Here is a 17,185-nt window from a genome sequence, read left to right as displayed (position 1 = left end):
TCCCAGAGGATGCCCACACCACTTGTGGCACTCATGCTTCAGGATGCCAGCTCTGAGGTAGAGCATGCCCATTTCAGAGGTGACATTTTAACCTTGTCCCACTTGCTTTCTGGCTGCCCAACTTGAAATAGTTAGGGTACATCAACTGCATCTCAGTGCTCTCAGAGAGAATTGCTTTCTGACATGTGCTGTCCTGCTGCATGAAATCTGGAAAAGAGGTGGAGTAGCCACTCCTGGGGACCAGATGTGCCCAATGTCCTGTATTCACATTGGACTGTGTTCTTCTTCAGAATGCCAAGGTTTCCCTAAACTCCCCAACCTCAAACCAAAGGAGCACTGAGGAAACAGTTCTTATCATTCCATACCATACCATTCCATTCCATACCAAAGTTCCTACGTTTAGTGCCAATGATGTTTATGCACCAATGCTTAGTGTCTATATGTAAGCTACTTATGAGTAAATGCTCCCAGAAAGGCATCTACATGTTCAGGGAAGCAGAAGTAGATTTGCTGCTAATGGCAGCAAACTGCTTCTGCTTCCTGGGGCCTTGCAGTAGGCCCCAGATGCCACCAGGGAGAGGTCTAGGCTCTCCCTGGGTGCTAGTCCAGGGGCTGGCAGGGAACACTGGGCCAGGATGTTGATCTCTGCCCAGGGCTGGGATATTGATCTTTTCCTCTGTAACCTGATCAGGGCAGGGGACTTGGAAAAAGATTCAGGGGAGGAGCAGGTCCCAGACCCTTGCCTTGGTCTGCCAGTGGGGCAGCTGGCAGCGAACACCCACCTGGGTGGAGACTCCCTACCCAGCCAGGGGCTCTCTACTCACTGCCCCACCAACAGATGGAGAAGAGGGCTGGGATCTTCCTCACCCCTGCAGCTCTTTTCAAGCCCCGTGCCTCAATTGCCTGATTGGGGCACAGGGCTAGGACCTGCCCCTGATCGGAACAGTTCCCAGCCCCCACTTCACAATCATGGGGAGGGAGCTGGAGAGCCTGTCTACCACCCAGTTCTGCAATCATGGATCTGGGCAGGGAACAGACTCCCCAGCACCCACTAGCTGGAAGCTCCCAGCACCAGCTCAATGGTTGTGCAGCCAGCACTGGGAGATCCTTATCTCTCCAGCCTGAGCCCCATGACTGCGGAGCTTGGGATGGGAGATAAAGATAACCCAGCTCTGGCCCTACAGCTGTGGACCTGGCACTGGGAGATAAGGATCCCAGCCCCCCCTCCCCCTGCCGCTCCCTGATCTCAATGGTGAAGTGGGTGCTGGGAGATAAGTGTCTCCCAGAATCTGCTCCCCGATTGTGATCTTGGAGCAGGGGGCTTGGAGCTCCCTGCTTCCAGGGCAGGGGGATATAGTCCCCACCGGACTTTGGTGGTGAAGCCCACCCAATCAACAGTCAGCTCCTGGGGGCAGGGAGCAATCTCCCACCCCCTGCTGGCCAGGTCATTGGGAGTTGATTTGTTCTTGGTCAGGCATCTACACCAGTGCTACTGCACAGTAACTAATTACAGGTAAATTTGCTACATGCACTTGCAGGTAGCAAATTTACGCATGATTAGCAAAGTTTCATAGATTGGTTCATAGATTGTTAGGGCTGGAAGGGATCTCGCAGATCATCGGGTCCAGCCTCCCTGCTCTAGGCAGGAAGACAACTGGGGTTAGGGGACTGGAGTGAGGTGACTCTCCAGTCTCCTCTTGAAAACCTCCAGGGTAGGTGTATGCACCACCTCTGGAGAAAGTTTATTCCACAGTCTGGACACCCTGACTGTGTAGGAGTTTTTCTTGGTATTAAGCCTGAAGCGACCTTCCAGGAGTTTATATTCATTGGCCCTGATGTTCCCTGGGGGCGCTCTAGTGAAGAGTTGTTCACTGAGCTCCTGATGCACTCCTCTGATATAGCAGTAAGCCACTATCAAGTCCCCTCTCAGCCTTCTCTTCTTTAGGCTAAAGAGGTCCAGGTCCCTCAGCCTATCCTCATATGGCTTGCCTTGCAAGTCCCTGAACATACGGGTGGTTCTTTTCTGGACCCTCTCAAGTTATTCCATGTCCTTATTGAAGTGTGGTGCCCAGAACAGTATGCAGTACTCCAACTATGGTCTCACCAGTGCTAAGTACAGTTGGAGTATATCTTCCTTAGTTTTACACAAGATTAATTGGTTGATGAATTCCAGCATGTTGTTTGCCCTGCTGACCACTGCCTCGTACTGACGGCTCATATTCATATGATGGTTGATCATTACCCCTAGGTCCCTTTTGGGTGTGGTGCAAGTCAAGCTGTTGGAACCAAGCCTATAAGTATGCTGAGGGTTGTTTGACCCCAGATGGAATACCTTACACTTGGAGGTGTTAAACTTCATCTTTTTTGGGTCTGCCCAACTCTTGAGCCTGTCCAGGTCCGCCTGTATCTGCAACCTATCATTTGGTGTGACCACACTGCCCATAACTTGATGTCATTCACAAACTTGGCCAGCGAGCTCTTCACTCCCCCATCCAAATTATTGATAAAGATGTTGAAAAGCACTGGTCCAAGCATGGACCCCTGAGGGACACCACTAGCCACTTTGCACTAGGATGACACAGATCCATTTATGAGAACTCTCTGGGTCCTACCGTGCAGCCAATTTCCCACCCACTGAACTGTTGAGCAGTTGAGCCCACAACCTTCCAGTTTTCCCACAAGGATATTGTGGGATACTAGATCAAAAGCCTTTTGGAAGTCTAAGTATATAATGTCTACCATGTCTCCTGTGTCCAGGTGGTGAGAGACCTGATCATAGAAGGAGATGAGATTGGTAAGACAAGATCTACCCTGTATTTACTGCACAGTGAGTGTGTTTACATGTTGATGTGTATGCTTACTGCACAGTAAACTATACTACTGCACAGTAAGGTGTCTTGTGTAGATGCACCCTGTAAGAAGCAATTTTCTTAGCCTCTGCAATATTTGGTTGGGTCTTTTTCAGTGCAGATGTAATATTTGGAAATATCTGTCTCTGGGTTACTATCTAATAAATCACTTCAGCCCTTGTGTGAACTGAGATTTAAGTTGCTTATAACTAAAAATCTGAAGGGGGGTGGGTTCCCACAGAAAGAGCAAAAGGCACCCTAAGCTATCCTTTGCCAAAGCATGAAGACTCTAAAGTTATTTTTATTTTGTTTTTAACATAAACAAACCAAACATTTTCCCCTGACCCTGTTTCAAGAAATAGATTCATGAAATCTAAATAAAATCCTGATCATCTTCATGCAGGCTAAAACTAGCATAAGCTATCATAGAATATGTCAATATGGTAGATAGAGAGAATCAAATTTCTGTGAAATAGGAAAGAGCTCTTTAAAATGGAAAGAGTTGGGTGTCAGTTGACTGAACTATGCTGACTGAAATAAAGGACTAAAATTTTCTTGCTCCTCTTTTATCTTCATTGTCTTACTCACCCCATACAGAGAAAATTTGCTTTAAATCCTTAAAACTGGAAAATTGGAATTTTTAATTGTTGGTTTTCCTGGCTAACACAAAGATATGCATTGCAATCTCTCCTTGATCTCAATTGAAGAAGCAGAGATGTTAAGTTTTCAACAACTTTTTTCATAATTATTTCAACATAAATCAACTTTTCTAAAAAGTATAAGAAAAGTGGTAGAAGTTTTCCTGATCTACACTTCATTGGTATCATAAATGGAAGCCAGGAGGTCAGTCTAAGGACTAGATCTGGTAACTAGCTGATTCAGGAAGCTTGAGGATCAGGCAAAGTGCAGAGTCAGAGAGCAAGCCAAGGTATGCAGTCAGGAGATCAAACAGAGAGCAGGCAGAGGCAGAAGCCATAGGAACTGCAAAGCAGTCTGAATAAGGATTGATCCCTGTTGCCCAGACACTTCCTCTTCCAGGTCAGGGATTTATATGGGCAAGAATGAGGGTCATATGAACATGGCCAGCCATTCCAGTAGCAGGGAGTGGGTGAGGGGATGAGAGGTGATCTTGTGGCTGCCTACAAACTCATCAGGGGGGGCAGCAGGAAGTGGGGGATACGATGTTTACCAGGGCGACAGTCAGGGTAACTAGAAACAATGGACACAAGTTAAAAGAGAGCAAATTTAAGCTGGACATCAGGAAAGAGTTCTTGACAGTGAAGGTCGCCAAAATATGGAATAGGCTTCCAAAGGAGGTGGTGTTGTCCCATTCCTTGGAATTATTCAAAAGGAGATTGGACAGTCACCTGGCTGGGGTCATCTGACCCCCTTGCTTGGATCATTTAATCTCAGCGGTATTCCTGCCCAGAGCAGAGGGTTGGACTTGATGATCTAATAGGTCCCTTCTGACCCTAATAACTATGAACTATGAAACATAAGGACAACTCTCACTCTCCCCTAGCTCTACCAAAAGGAAATCAAAGAACTTCTGGATAAAGTGAGGAAAACTGGTATATCATTCAGCCAGCTACAAATGAGTAGAAACATTATCCAAGCAGAAATATATGTGTCCCTGGATTTGTTGATCTCACTATCACCTCCTCACAGACCTGAGGGCAAAGTCCAAGTCACAATGCTAAATAGTCAACCAAGAAATAATTCTTAACAGAAAAAGTGGTTCTAAAACATAAGGCAACTTTGTCTTCTCCCTGCAAAGGAATGCTGCCACTATAGGAGAATTAGAGAGATGATCTAGCTGCAAAAGCATGGATCAGACTGTGAGACTTTTAGGTCATATCTCACACAAAACAACAGAGAATGAGAGCTACGCTAAGGCCACCCCATGGGGGCCACAGTAGGGTCAACAACCCCACTATTGGAAATTGAGAATTATTTCAATAGAAGGATATCCTCCAGTGGCAAATGGGAACTTGTGCTATCCTTTCCCTTCACTCATTATAATGAACATAGCTTGGATAACCCAACCCTTTGGCAATTAAGCACTTTATCTGTAGGTACAGTGTTACCTCAGCCTTCAGACTCAAGCTATAATGGAAAAAAAAAATTGTCTAGCACTTGATCCATGCCTAGATCGTTGGTGTCCCAGCAATAGAATGTGTGTGCTTGGCTTTGTTACTAGACAAGATCATAATTATAGTGATGTCAGAGGATACCATTAAAAGTGTATATACCCCAAAGCTATTTTAGCCATTAGTAGCCCCTAATAGCTAAAATGTCCCTATGAAGATTTCCAACTATTTTTTTCTTAAATCTAGCCCTGGATGTACATTGTCTGACTGTGTCTTCTATCCAAATATCTCATGTAGAATGGTTGTAAAATGTTTCAAGTATCTTGGATTATCCAAAAGAAAAAAAATAAGAAGAAAAAAAAAAAAAAGAATACAACTCCTGCATCTCAAGGACTATTAGGTTAAAAACTATATCTGTGTTCATAAGGAAAAAAAACACACTTTAATATAATTTATTCCTATTTTTCATATTTTTCTTTGCTACTTGTATGGTTATGTCTGATTCATAAGACAACAATGATTATTTCCTGTGGGATGTATACATCTGAAGTGTTGCCTAACAATATTTCATCTGAAATTGATTTTGTCAGCCATGGAGGGAACTGGACTTCCCACAATCAATCCAAATCAATTCCAGGAATATAAATGATTCTCCTATCCCTCCTCATCTACACAGCTGAGTCTTAAATGAATTGTGATTTTTTTAAAACAAATATGCAGAATATGTTAAATGGAAAACCAGCAGAAATGGATGCACAATTCAGAATACTTAGTTGCATATGCATTGGGTTAACTAACTCTAATTTCTATCAGATGGATATTACAAATATTTTGGTTTGGATGAAGTACAGAAGTACAGTTGAAAAAATAGGCTGGACCCAATGGTCTTACAAGGTCCATGAAATCTATGAAGACTGAAGAAGAGCTTTTGTTAGAAAAATGTTTTCAGGAATTTGCCACCCTTCAAAATTCAAAACAAAACAAAAAAAAAACAAAACAAAACAAAACAAATTCATTATACAGAATAACCAAAGGACCTGTGGCTAGAATGAGAAGTGATGCATTAAAAGCATCATATGGTGTGGCAGAATACCATCCCTGTCTCTCTCCAAAACTCTGCTCTGTGACAATTTGGTTAACATGGTCCCTGCAGAGGACAGACATCCATCTCTTAGGTGACCCTGAGTTGTAACCTGAGCTGGATACATTCCTGAGGGAGGGGGGAAACCTGCTCCCTCTGCCTACGTGACTGGCATCACATACCTGGGTGAGGGGCTCCCTATTGTTCTAAGCAATGCCAACCTGACTGGGAGGGGACTAGAGACTGCCAGTCTACCCGGCAACCAGTGATGCATTTCAAATTGGTTGGCTGGCAGCCAACAGGTGCTGGCCTCCATTGGACCAGGTAAATGAGGTCATAAGTTCTATATAAGTTAAGGTCTGCCCAGGAGGAGGGGAAGTAGCCATGATGAAAACTCAGAGAGAAGAGCTGGACCATCTGAATTTCACTGTCTTGAAACTCATGATTAATGAACTATTAGCCCCAGAGGGAATCTCCACCTGCCTCTGGATGATACTTGTGAGTAAGGTACCTGAGATCTAGCTAGATATCTAGCTTGCAGTAACTCAGATGTGTGATCAAAGGCTACCCAGCCATGCCAGTTTGCTCTATTGGATTTCTCTGATATTGCTGTACCCTGTACCCTATTTCAAACCTACTCCTTGTAACCAATAAAGTTCTCCTTTGTACATAGCATGGGAGATTTATTGGGAGTGGGTCTAGATTACGGCTTGGGGTCCCCTTGGTTCAGCTGACTAAGAGAGACCACTATTTGTGCTTCAGACTGACGGAAACACCCCAAGTTCTTGGAGTGGGTCGACTACCCTCAAGGACTACTAGGCCTGTGTTTCCCAGAGGGCACAGTGCCAGGATCAAGCCTTAGCCTGGGTGGTGGCAGAGTTACCCTCAGACTAGCGGGTGTGCTCTAGGAAGGTGGGTTGGCCAGATGTGAGGCGCACCCAGGGAGGCACTTGAAGCCTGGAAGGTGGTTGGGTGTAGTGAGGTGGGTGGCTCAGGCGCAGGAGCACCCCCTACTGGCCCACCACATATGGCTTCAGTGATTATGAAAAAAACTGTTGTATCACTGTGGGATAACAACATTCCCAAGTTATTGGCCTACCAATTGCAAGGCACAGCAGAACACACTACCATTTGACCTAAAATGTCTCCTTGAATGGCCTCCAACTGTTTCAGTGAGAACCACAAAATCATCACTGACTCCTTTTTTCGCCTGGCCTTCAGACAAAATATGACACATCAAACCACTTCCAAAAACTCATTCTGTAGCTTTTCTAGCTGTCTTTCTAACTGAATTCATGAGCAGTCTGTATATTATTGTCACAGGTCCTCTATAACTACCTTGAATAATACTGTATTTCTGCTATTGATTTGTCATTTTAGAACAATTTCTAACAGTTTTAACAGACTTCTACTACTATTAATTTTATTGTTGTCATGTTATCTATGGTAAAATTCACTGTTACATGGCATCTTTCTACTTCATTTTCCTCCATGTAAAACTCTTATTTCTAATCATGCATTATCAACTTAATTTCTGGATCTTTCTTCATTTCCAGCTTCCTCCTTTTTTTTTTTTGGCAATATTTTGTCCATTTGGTAACACATTTTGCAGATGTGCAATCAAAGAAAGCTACATATTATAACTTCCTTTTGGAAAGTTTTGCTCTTACTTTGACCTGTTATAGCTTATCATCAATGAACTGCAGAAGCACATGTCATTGTGTACTTTCCAAATAAATGAATTTAATCTTACTCAGATGTATCCAGCTTGTAGGAAAAATAAAATGAAAACCAAAACACATACATTATCTTCTTGGCATGTTTAGAACACGTGATAACTTAAGTAGAAGACTGGGGCAAATTTAAAAATGTGCGTGAGAAGTGAATATTGCTAATGTTTGCATGTAGGGCTGCTGACATAACCTAATACAATCTTGGTATAGGGATTTTTCATTTAAATCATTTTGATCCATTCCTAGACATATGCATATAGCAGCCAATGGCATGTGGGTTAAAGTTTACACCACTTCTACATCTTTGTTGTACATCTTTGGTGTTGTACATGGTTTATGCTTCCAAGTCTTCAAATTAGATGCTTTTATGAGATGTTGCATGTGGACTTTGGGTTTATAGACTGGGGAATGGGTAGGGGGGAGATATGTAGAAGCAGAAGTAATTCCAAGCTAGATACAGTGGTTGGTGAAGCAATGAACCAAAAGACAAACACCCACACAAACTTCAGATGTTAAAAGTGCATCTCAGTCACTATGGAAATGTTCTATCATGCTGCTAAATTCGACAATGCTTGGAGAATTTTGTGAGGTTTACTACAGTTCATTGGCTATTGAGTTAAACTCAGAAGAAAAAGCTGGCAATAAGAAATAGTACCCTGAACAACTGCCACAGAAGGACTATTTGTAAACTAATGTATTGAAAAAATAGTCACTGATTGTAATTGTCCTCCAAATTATAGTTATCACTGGCAGTCACTTATGAGCTTTCATGATATAGTCTATTTAGGAATTATTTTCAGACAAAGCTTCTTGTTAGTTTCCTGAAAAGATAACTGGAATTTTTGCATGCCCCTTTGTCACAGTTCAGATTAGATTTGCACAAAACCTGACAGTTTCCACTTTGTTGGGTTTGAGGTTATCACTGTGTCTGATTTCAGTACACAGAGATTTGCACTTTGATCTCCCTTGGAGCAGAAGATTAACCAAATATCCCTACACATGGGGCACATCTTGAAATACTTTACATGAAATTAGCGCAAATTATTGCACAGTAAACATCACCATCTAGATGTGCAGATGCTTACTGTGCAGTAATTTGCTCTAATCATGAGTAAATTTTCTACCTGTAAATACAAGTAGCAAATTTACTAACGATTACTTTTTACATCATACAGCATGTATAGATGGGTGATTAAGAGCAAATGTGGTCCAGGTCAGATGGGCAGCAGGGGGCAGGAGATTGCTCCCTGCCCCCATAAGCTGCCTGCTGCTGAGGCAGGTTCTGCTACTGAAGCCCGGGCAGAGATAATGTCCCCCTGCCCCCAGCAGCAGGGAGCTCCCAGCCCCCACTTTGTAATCACAGAACAGGGGCTGGGAGAGTCTAATTTCCCAGCCTTGGTTCCATGATGAGGGAGTAAAGGTTGGGAGATTCTTATCTTATTGCAGTTGCAATAATGGGATAGAAGAAAACCATTTGTGAATAGTTCATATTTTGACATTTATTCACATGTTCTTAGAGTAGTTTCCAAATAAGTCTGTTTACAAATCATAAGGAATTTGCATTGAATACTTCTTTGAAATAAAAGTGTTCTATTTCCATGATTTTTCACTTGTATACTTATTTTTGCATTGGAACATTTTCTTTATTAAAAATTATGTCATACTGAAATTTTTGAGTGACTAAAAATTTACAGTATCACTGAGTATGTCAGTTTATGCCTTTATCTCTGGCCAGTATCAAAGACTTAACCCCCAAGCAGTTCAACCATTTATTTCTGACAGATATATATTGTTACCTGCAGTTTACAGGAGGACCATATTTTCCTTCAGACAGCTGACTGCATCAAAAGGCTCCAAATGATTCAAAGACAGAAAAGAAAGAAGCTGTTTGGACTTCCTAGTCCTACCTAGCCAAATCTAAGAATGGCAGATGTCATTATGTACAACCTGATCTCTTGTTTATAAACTGACATGATGTTAGATAAATAAGAGTGGAAATAGATGTCACTTCTGCGCTGCCATAAAAAAAAAAAATTATGGTGGTATAAAAGCCAAACAAACAGACGTTCATATCCCTTATTGCACTATAAATGGCTAAAATTTTTGGCTGTGAGAAAGGCAGTAATATTTTCTATTGGTTTATTGTGGCAGATGCGTATTAGCTTTATAGTGCAAGAGCATGGGCAGCCTGGAGCTGCATGTACCCTCCAGCGGCCCCCAGCGCTTTGGGCACCTGATCCTATATGTACCTGAAATTCCTGTGCAGAATTGGGTCCCTCAAGCCCCAGGGAAACCCTGGCTTTCTTTGCCTACAGAACTGTATCCCAGGGAATCTCCAACCTGCACCTCTGTATGCAGGAAACGTCTCCATTGTTCTGCAGGATTGGGCCCCTGTATGTTTCACCCTGTGAAGCAGAACAGCTATGGTGTGACACATCCCACTATATGTGATCTGCTTATTTTGGCAACTTATGTTTATATCCTAACTTGTGTTTATATAATAAAAAAAAATCTGCATGTTTAAAAAAGAAACAGGGTCAAGGTCTCCCTTACTTACACTAGCTTCCTTTTTTATGTAGTCCCTTTGGACCAGATAATGGAGCCTTTACTTGTGTCAGTGAGCCCTTCACCCCATCAATTACCTTGCTTAGGGTCACCACCATAACTAAAGCCTCTGTTATCTGAGTAGTTAATCAAACAACAAGTTAAACAAAATAGTATCAATGGGTATACTTGTAAGCACAGTACATACTGCATAAATAAGGGCAGCAGAATATATATTGTTTATAATTTTACTATGCTTTTTTTAAAGCTTATCAATTTAAATACGAATTTGGCATGGGACTTTCAATGTGCCTTTAGCCTAACTATGATCAACCCGAAGTCAATGGAATGGGAGTAGGCAAATAGCACGTACCTTTGAAAAGTGAATTCCAGGGACTTCCAAGAATTTTAAGGTCAGTTTCTCTTGAAGACATGTCACTTCCTATCCCAGAAGGTGTCAGGGAATCATCACTTCAGGGTACACTGGTTAACCAGTCTCCATGCTTCTTAACAATGAGGTAGCTTAATGGCTTCTGTTTGAGAGCCAATGCTCAGAAATCCATATATAGAACAAATTATGGTTTCACATTTGTTGGCTTCCATCACAATACCAAAACTGCTTTAAATTACACTGGTTTATTAGTTCATCTGTTCATACCTAGAGTTAAAAAATAATAAAAGAATCAGAGAGCCCTTTTGTTACATACCTCTACTAATGAGTGCTAATTATTTAAAGTAACTAATATCATTAAAATATTTATCTTATTCTTTTACTCTTGTGGAAGAATAAGAATATTCTGATGACTCATTCTTATTCATCTGCAGTGGATAATTTGACTGTGCCTCCTTCCATCAAAATATTATCTGCAAATTGCCTTCATTATTATTTCAGTTGGTGTTCAAGTTTCCTTAGAATTGACTACTCTGCATATTGCCCATGGTGATCTAGTTCTGGTTTTCTTTTTTCTCCCTGTGTAACCACAGAGGGAAAAATCACATCAGAAGCAGGGCTTAAGTTGGTTTTAATTTGTTGCATTGTAGATCCCACTTAAAGCAGTGCCAGAGGCAAGGTCTGGTTCATGCACTGTGGGGCCACACACACCACTCTCTTACAGAAAGAAAAGGGAACAATGAAACTAGAAAGGTGGGGGAAGCTGCATATACTGGATTTAGAAAAATGCAGAGAGAAGAGAGCACCTGAAACTGGAATCAGAAGTGAGTAAAAACAGAACAGGTGTTGTTGAAAATATTTTCCCCTCGTGATTTAACTAGCCATAATTCTGAGTCCCTTCAAATCTGAAAAATAGTATTATTTGTATTTCTCTCCTTTTTTACTTTCTTTTCCTTATGCCTTTTCCCTTTCTGTAATACTTGCACTTTTTCCTCTCTGACCTTCCTTATGCAGTGATGCTCGATATAACAGTACCAAAAAGTGGCACAAGACCTTCCTTATGCAGTGATGTTTCCATCACAATACCATCAGCAAAGTCTCTGTATTGCCAAATATTCTCATTTCCAGTGTGCTTGGGCTTACCGGTTGAAGAAGAAATAGAACCAGCACAATGTTTGCTTGTGTCCACTGCCCTCTGAGTTCTTCTCTGAAGAAGACAGAACAACAGTCTGAAACCCTTTTGTTCTTTAAAGTCCAAGTGCCATATCACAAGCCTTTATGTTATGGGCAAATGTACATTTTAGCTGCTTTCAGAAAAGTGGGGAGTTGCAGCTGTTCAGGTGCTTATATCAGCTGTTACACTGTGAGCGTGTCTACATGTTACATGTGTCTACATGTGTTTACATGTGCAATTAGTGCACAGCAATAAACTCCGGCATATACCACACTGGAGTTCATTGCTCCTGGGAGCCACGGTTGAAGGTGCACCCAGAACTGCGGTACGTTGAGCTGGATCAGAGCAGCCCCAAGTGGCAGTGGGCCTGAGGGTCAGCCTGCCAGCCTGCCAGCCTGCGGGGTCAGCAAACATGCTGTGGAGGGGCTGGGTAGGGCATGAGGGTACTTCAGTGCAGGGCTCGCTGTCAGGGAGCCACCACATTGAAGCACATTTGTGTCCCAGCTGGTCCCATTAGTGTCTACAGTGCATTACTGCACAGTTAAAAAAACTCCCCTGAAGGATAGTGCTTATGTTTACAAGTACTAACCTATGGCAGAGTTAATTAGTTAACTCTGTCCTAATAGCACTGCATGTGCATATGCTGAGACTTTACTGTGGAGATAATTAGGCAACTCTGCAAGAAACATCTCGTGTAGATGTACCCTGTAAGTCTTACATCTGCATAAGCTTGTTGTGATACAAGTGACCTACTTTTGTCCCTGAATGAAGTGGGGTTAAATATGGAGTGGTTTTTGCCATACTTGCTTCACTACAGGATCATGCCAATATAAAAGCTGCATCCTAACAGCTTGCATATCAGCATTCTTTGATAGCAAGTCAATTGTTATGTTTGACAATATCTTTAGTGTAGGTCCCTGTCACTCCTTCCTTTGACTGTTCAGGAAATTGATACTGAGAGACAGTACATTCTGCCCCTAGGTCAATTATCAAAAACACTCTTCGGAAAATTTGAATTCTTTACCATGATTGCTATTTGTTGCCATGTTGTAAGAGAATGGTCTACACCCAGTTACTACTGTTTAGAAACTGTTGTCTGGATCAACTTTGCAATGTTAAGCACAAAACCCAGATGGAATCATTGACATTGGTATGTCTGCCATTTTACGCTTCCTTCACTTTTAAAGGAACTGAACCGTAAAGACTAAGCTATTTTTTTTTCCCTCTGGCAGTGCTTTCAGTTCTGTGTTTCTAGTGATGAGTGGTAAAATACCAGTTTAGTTAAAATAAATTACCCTTTAAATCTGAGAGAAGTAATGGCAAAACATAAGCCTCAGATAACTGGATGTATAAATAATAACAAAAAAGTCTCTCTCTAGACTGGTCTTAAAGAACTGAATTATATTCTCTGTCTATTGCTCCATTTAAAATCTGTGAGTCTTTATGGATGAGATAGTCTGTGTATTCCTGAGTGTATACATAGAAATGCAAACTGAAATTCTGCTTATTGCATTAAACCTGGTCCCTGTATTTGACCTCTACTTTTGTGCATGACAGTTATTTAAATTCAAGTAGTATCCTACTCACTCTTCAAATACATGATAGCCCATACAATCCAATGCGGTTGTAATAGCAGTTAAATCCACAGAACACAATGTATCCAGTTTACCTGGTATGTGGTAACACATATTGGCTATCAAAGATAACTACTTTCTAACTGATGTTGCCTTATGTTTTCAGGAGATTTCAGAGAGAGCATTATATATAGTTAAGTCTTTTCCTGTCCACTCTTATAAATGTTTCTATCACACTGTTTCTGTCAGTAAGGAGCTTAAAAATTCTGAAAAGATGAATCACATGGCCTAGTTAATGAAAATGAGATGTTTTAACCACCACCTAGGGGGGACAAGTCATGGTCACCATTAATCTTACTGAAAATTCAGTTTCTGCTCTGAAAACAGAATGAATCACACCGGACTGTCCAGAGGAACAAAATTATAGAACACTGATTTTTTAGTAATTTTTATACACAGCATTTAAAACAGAAAAACATAAATAAAGCAGGCATCTGTCATCATGGGTGATGGCAGCTATAGTGCTTTGCTATGCACAAGCTGAGGGGACTGATACTTTTCCCAAATGGATAAAGATGGTCATAATTCCCTTCCCAAAACCCCTTTCACTGCCTGTTTTTTTTTTAATCAGTCTTGTATATGCTGAACAAACAATTGTGAAACTGTCCATACTGAAAGAATAAGAATAACATTTAATTCAGAAGGCACTACACCATGACAATGTAAGAAGGAAAACTGTAATTATAAATCTGAAAGTATAAAAAGTTGATCTTTAGGAATAAACATACTTTGAAAGGACAATCTTTAGTATTTGAATAGCAGCTTGAATCTTGGGAGAAGTATTTATGTCTGCAGATGGTAGAATGCTTTTTGAATAGTAGCAGGGGCTGCACAACCTTCAGGTATTTGGGCAGACATTTAGTAAGCAAGGCTAAGTTGGGTTATCATTCAAGGAGTTTTAATGTTGTATCTTATTCTAATATTTTGCTTGTTTTTATATGTTATTTAATCTCTTATTGTAAACCACAATGGGCAGATACAGGCATTACACTTTTACCGATATAAGTAATCCAAAACCAGTCTATACCTGTAACAGAAAAGAAGTTTGGCATGCATAAACTGGTTTAAAAATGGTGGAACCCAGTCTTATATTTGTGTCCATCCTCCCCCCACCCCACCCCACCCCACCCCACCAAAGGGCAAATGTGTGTTCTGTTTGCTACTGATCTAAACTATGCTGCTTACAGAACACTGCATAACTTTAAATCCATTTCACCTTAGGCTTTTTGAATCCCTGTACCTAGTTGATGAAACTTTTCTGGAAAATCTAATAAATAAACCCCAATAGACAAGTTCACTGGACTACAGTCATATTTCTCCTTGTGCTATTCCTTTTTCTGATACAATGAATCTTGAATTCCTTGCTGCTCAGCAGTGAAGATCCATCACAAGGTATTGAGAGTACTTCCCACTCAAGCGGCCAAAAGCTTGATTAGTGCACCCTCTTGTGAGGGTGAAGATGTGGATTTGACCCTCTTCTAGCCGAGGAAAGTGTCACAAACCTACAAGATTTTGAGATGTTTGTGGAATGTCATGCATGTTTTCTTGAGATTTATTTTACTGCTGGAGTTTTTTTAACTCTGCAGTACAGGTAGTGCTAAGCTGTATTTAGCCTTGTCCTTATGCATTGTGATACTTGATATACACGTATGTCATATGTTATAATAGGGTTAGGATTGAATAGCTTGGTAATAATTTTCAGGTGCCACTCCATAAACAATGTGTTTTTGCACATGGGATGGACTCAGAGCCTGAATGCCTGAGATAAGTAATCAATGAGAATTAGCATATGACATGGTAGGCATCATGGCCAGTCAAACAGACCTTTGCAGACTTGGTCCGAGGCACATGAGCCAGAGCCTTTCAGACAAAGATGTATTTATATTTTAAAAAGAGCCTGTGGAAAGAATGACACCTGGCTATTTAACTTATTCAGGGAAGGACATTTCTCACAGTAGAAAATGTCAATGAGAGACAGTGGGAGCATCAACACATAATATTAGTGGGATACAATAAACCCTGGTGCAGTTGCAAGAGTGGATTGGTCCTTGGCTTCTTTCACCCCCAGGGGAGCACCTCTCTTTTCCTCCCCTTTGGAGGTGGGGAGAGGGAGATCAAAACACTGTAAGACAGTAGGGATCTCTTGGATCTGTCCACATGCTAATTTTGTCTCAGAAAGACAAAGTAACTTGTTTAAAACAGCAACTACCTTATCATGGATCCACTCTGTTTTGGACTCATTGACCATTTTTTTAGTGTGACAAACAGCAGAAATATGTGGATAGTTCCTTATTGCCCTGGTAAAATTGCTGATATGGCAAGAGAAATGTAAGGCCTTTCAGCCCCACAGTTACATAGAAAGTCTGTGGCAGATGACAAAATGAGTGCCAACCTTCCAATTCTTCGGCTGACTACACTAAATTCATCCTCTGCTTGGCTCAAGCCAAATGTGGACTGCTGACATTGTAGTACTAGCCTTGGGGAGCAACTCCTCCCCACCCCACAAAAAACCCCAACAAAAACAATCAGTGACAATTTGCCAAAGGCTTCCTTCTTTGGGCAAATTGGTGCTAAGGTACAATCATAGAAAATTAGGGTTGGAAGGGACCTCAGGAGGTCATCTAGTCCAACCCCCTGCTCAAACAGGACAAGCTCCAACTATTTCATACCAGATAAGTCTTTGTCTAGCCAGGTCTTAAGAACTACCAAAGATGGAGATTCCACAATCTATCTAGGTAACCTGTTCTATGCTTTACTAACCTTCTTGAGAGAAAGTTTTGACTAATATCTAACCTAAACTTTCTTTGCTGAAGCCAATGCTTCTTGTTCTGTTATCTGGCACCATTGAGAACAGTCTAGATCCATCCTCTTTGGAACCACTCTTCAAGCTGTTGAAGGCTGCTATAAAATCCCCCTTCAGTCTTCTCTTCTTCAGACAGAATAAGTCCAGTTCCTTCAACCTCTTCTCAGAAGTCATGTCCTCCATCCCCCTAATCATTTTTGTTGCCCTCCACTGGACTCTCTTCAGTTTATCCATATCCTTTCTGTAGTGGGTACCCAAAACTGGACACAGTACTCCAGATGTGGCTTCACCAGTGCTAAATAGAGGGAAATATTCACCTCCATCAATCTGCTGGCAGTGCTCCTACTAATGTAGCCCAGTATACTGTTATCCTTCTTTGCAACAAGGGCACACTGTTGCCTCATATTCAGGCTACTGTCCACTGTAACCCCCAGGTCGTTTTCTGTAGAGCTGATGTTACGCCTCAGCTTTGGCACAGGATGCAGTCTGTCTGGCTCACAAAGAATTTCCCCTCCCTCCCCTCCTCTACCTAAATGAAACTGATTAAGATGCAGTGAGAGATGCACCTAAGACCCTCCAGATAAGGGTGACAAGAGTGAATCAACTGCCCTAGGTCTCATTTACATCTGAGATGGAACCAGATGACCATTCATTTACATGAGAGATGGAGAACAGAAAGCCTGAAGCAGAGACTGCAGTGAATTCTGGGACCAGAGAAGCAGGAGAGCACTGCATGATGGGGAATCTGTGCTTCAAATGTTAATCAACCCATGTTCACACACACCCAGCTCAGCATTTATTAGACCAGTTCTAATTTGGATTTACTAAGGACTTTTCCTCCCCAGACACACACACGCAGCTCTAAGTTTAATAGGCATCTCGGGCC

General features: G+C 41.6%; 1 long non-coding RNA gene across 3 annotated transcripts in view; it reads right to left on the bottom strand.

Annotated features, from left to right (window-relative positions):
* The window catches only part of LOC112551666, a 304,599-nt gene that overhangs the window by 79,268 nt on the left and 208,146 nt on the right, over window positions 1-17,185 (bottom strand). For all 3 annotated transcript variants that reach the window (XR_003095965.1, XR_003095964.1, XR_003095966.1), the window contains one exon: window positions 10,671-10,955. This is a non-coding gene — a long non-coding RNA (uncharacterized LOC112551666). The remainder of the gene's footprint in view (window positions 1-10,670; window positions 10,956-17,185) is intronic.

The sequence above is a fragment of the Alligator sinensis genome, unplaced genomic scaffold (genome assembly GCF_000455745.1).
Source record: "Alligator sinensis unplaced genomic scaffold, ASM45574v1 scaffold93_2, whole genome shotgun sequence".
Classification (NCBI taxonomy): domain Eukaryota; kingdom Metazoa; phylum Chordata; order Crocodylia; family Alligatoridae; genus Alligator; species Alligator sinensis.
This window is presented reverse-complemented; position numbering and strand designations above follow the sequence as displayed.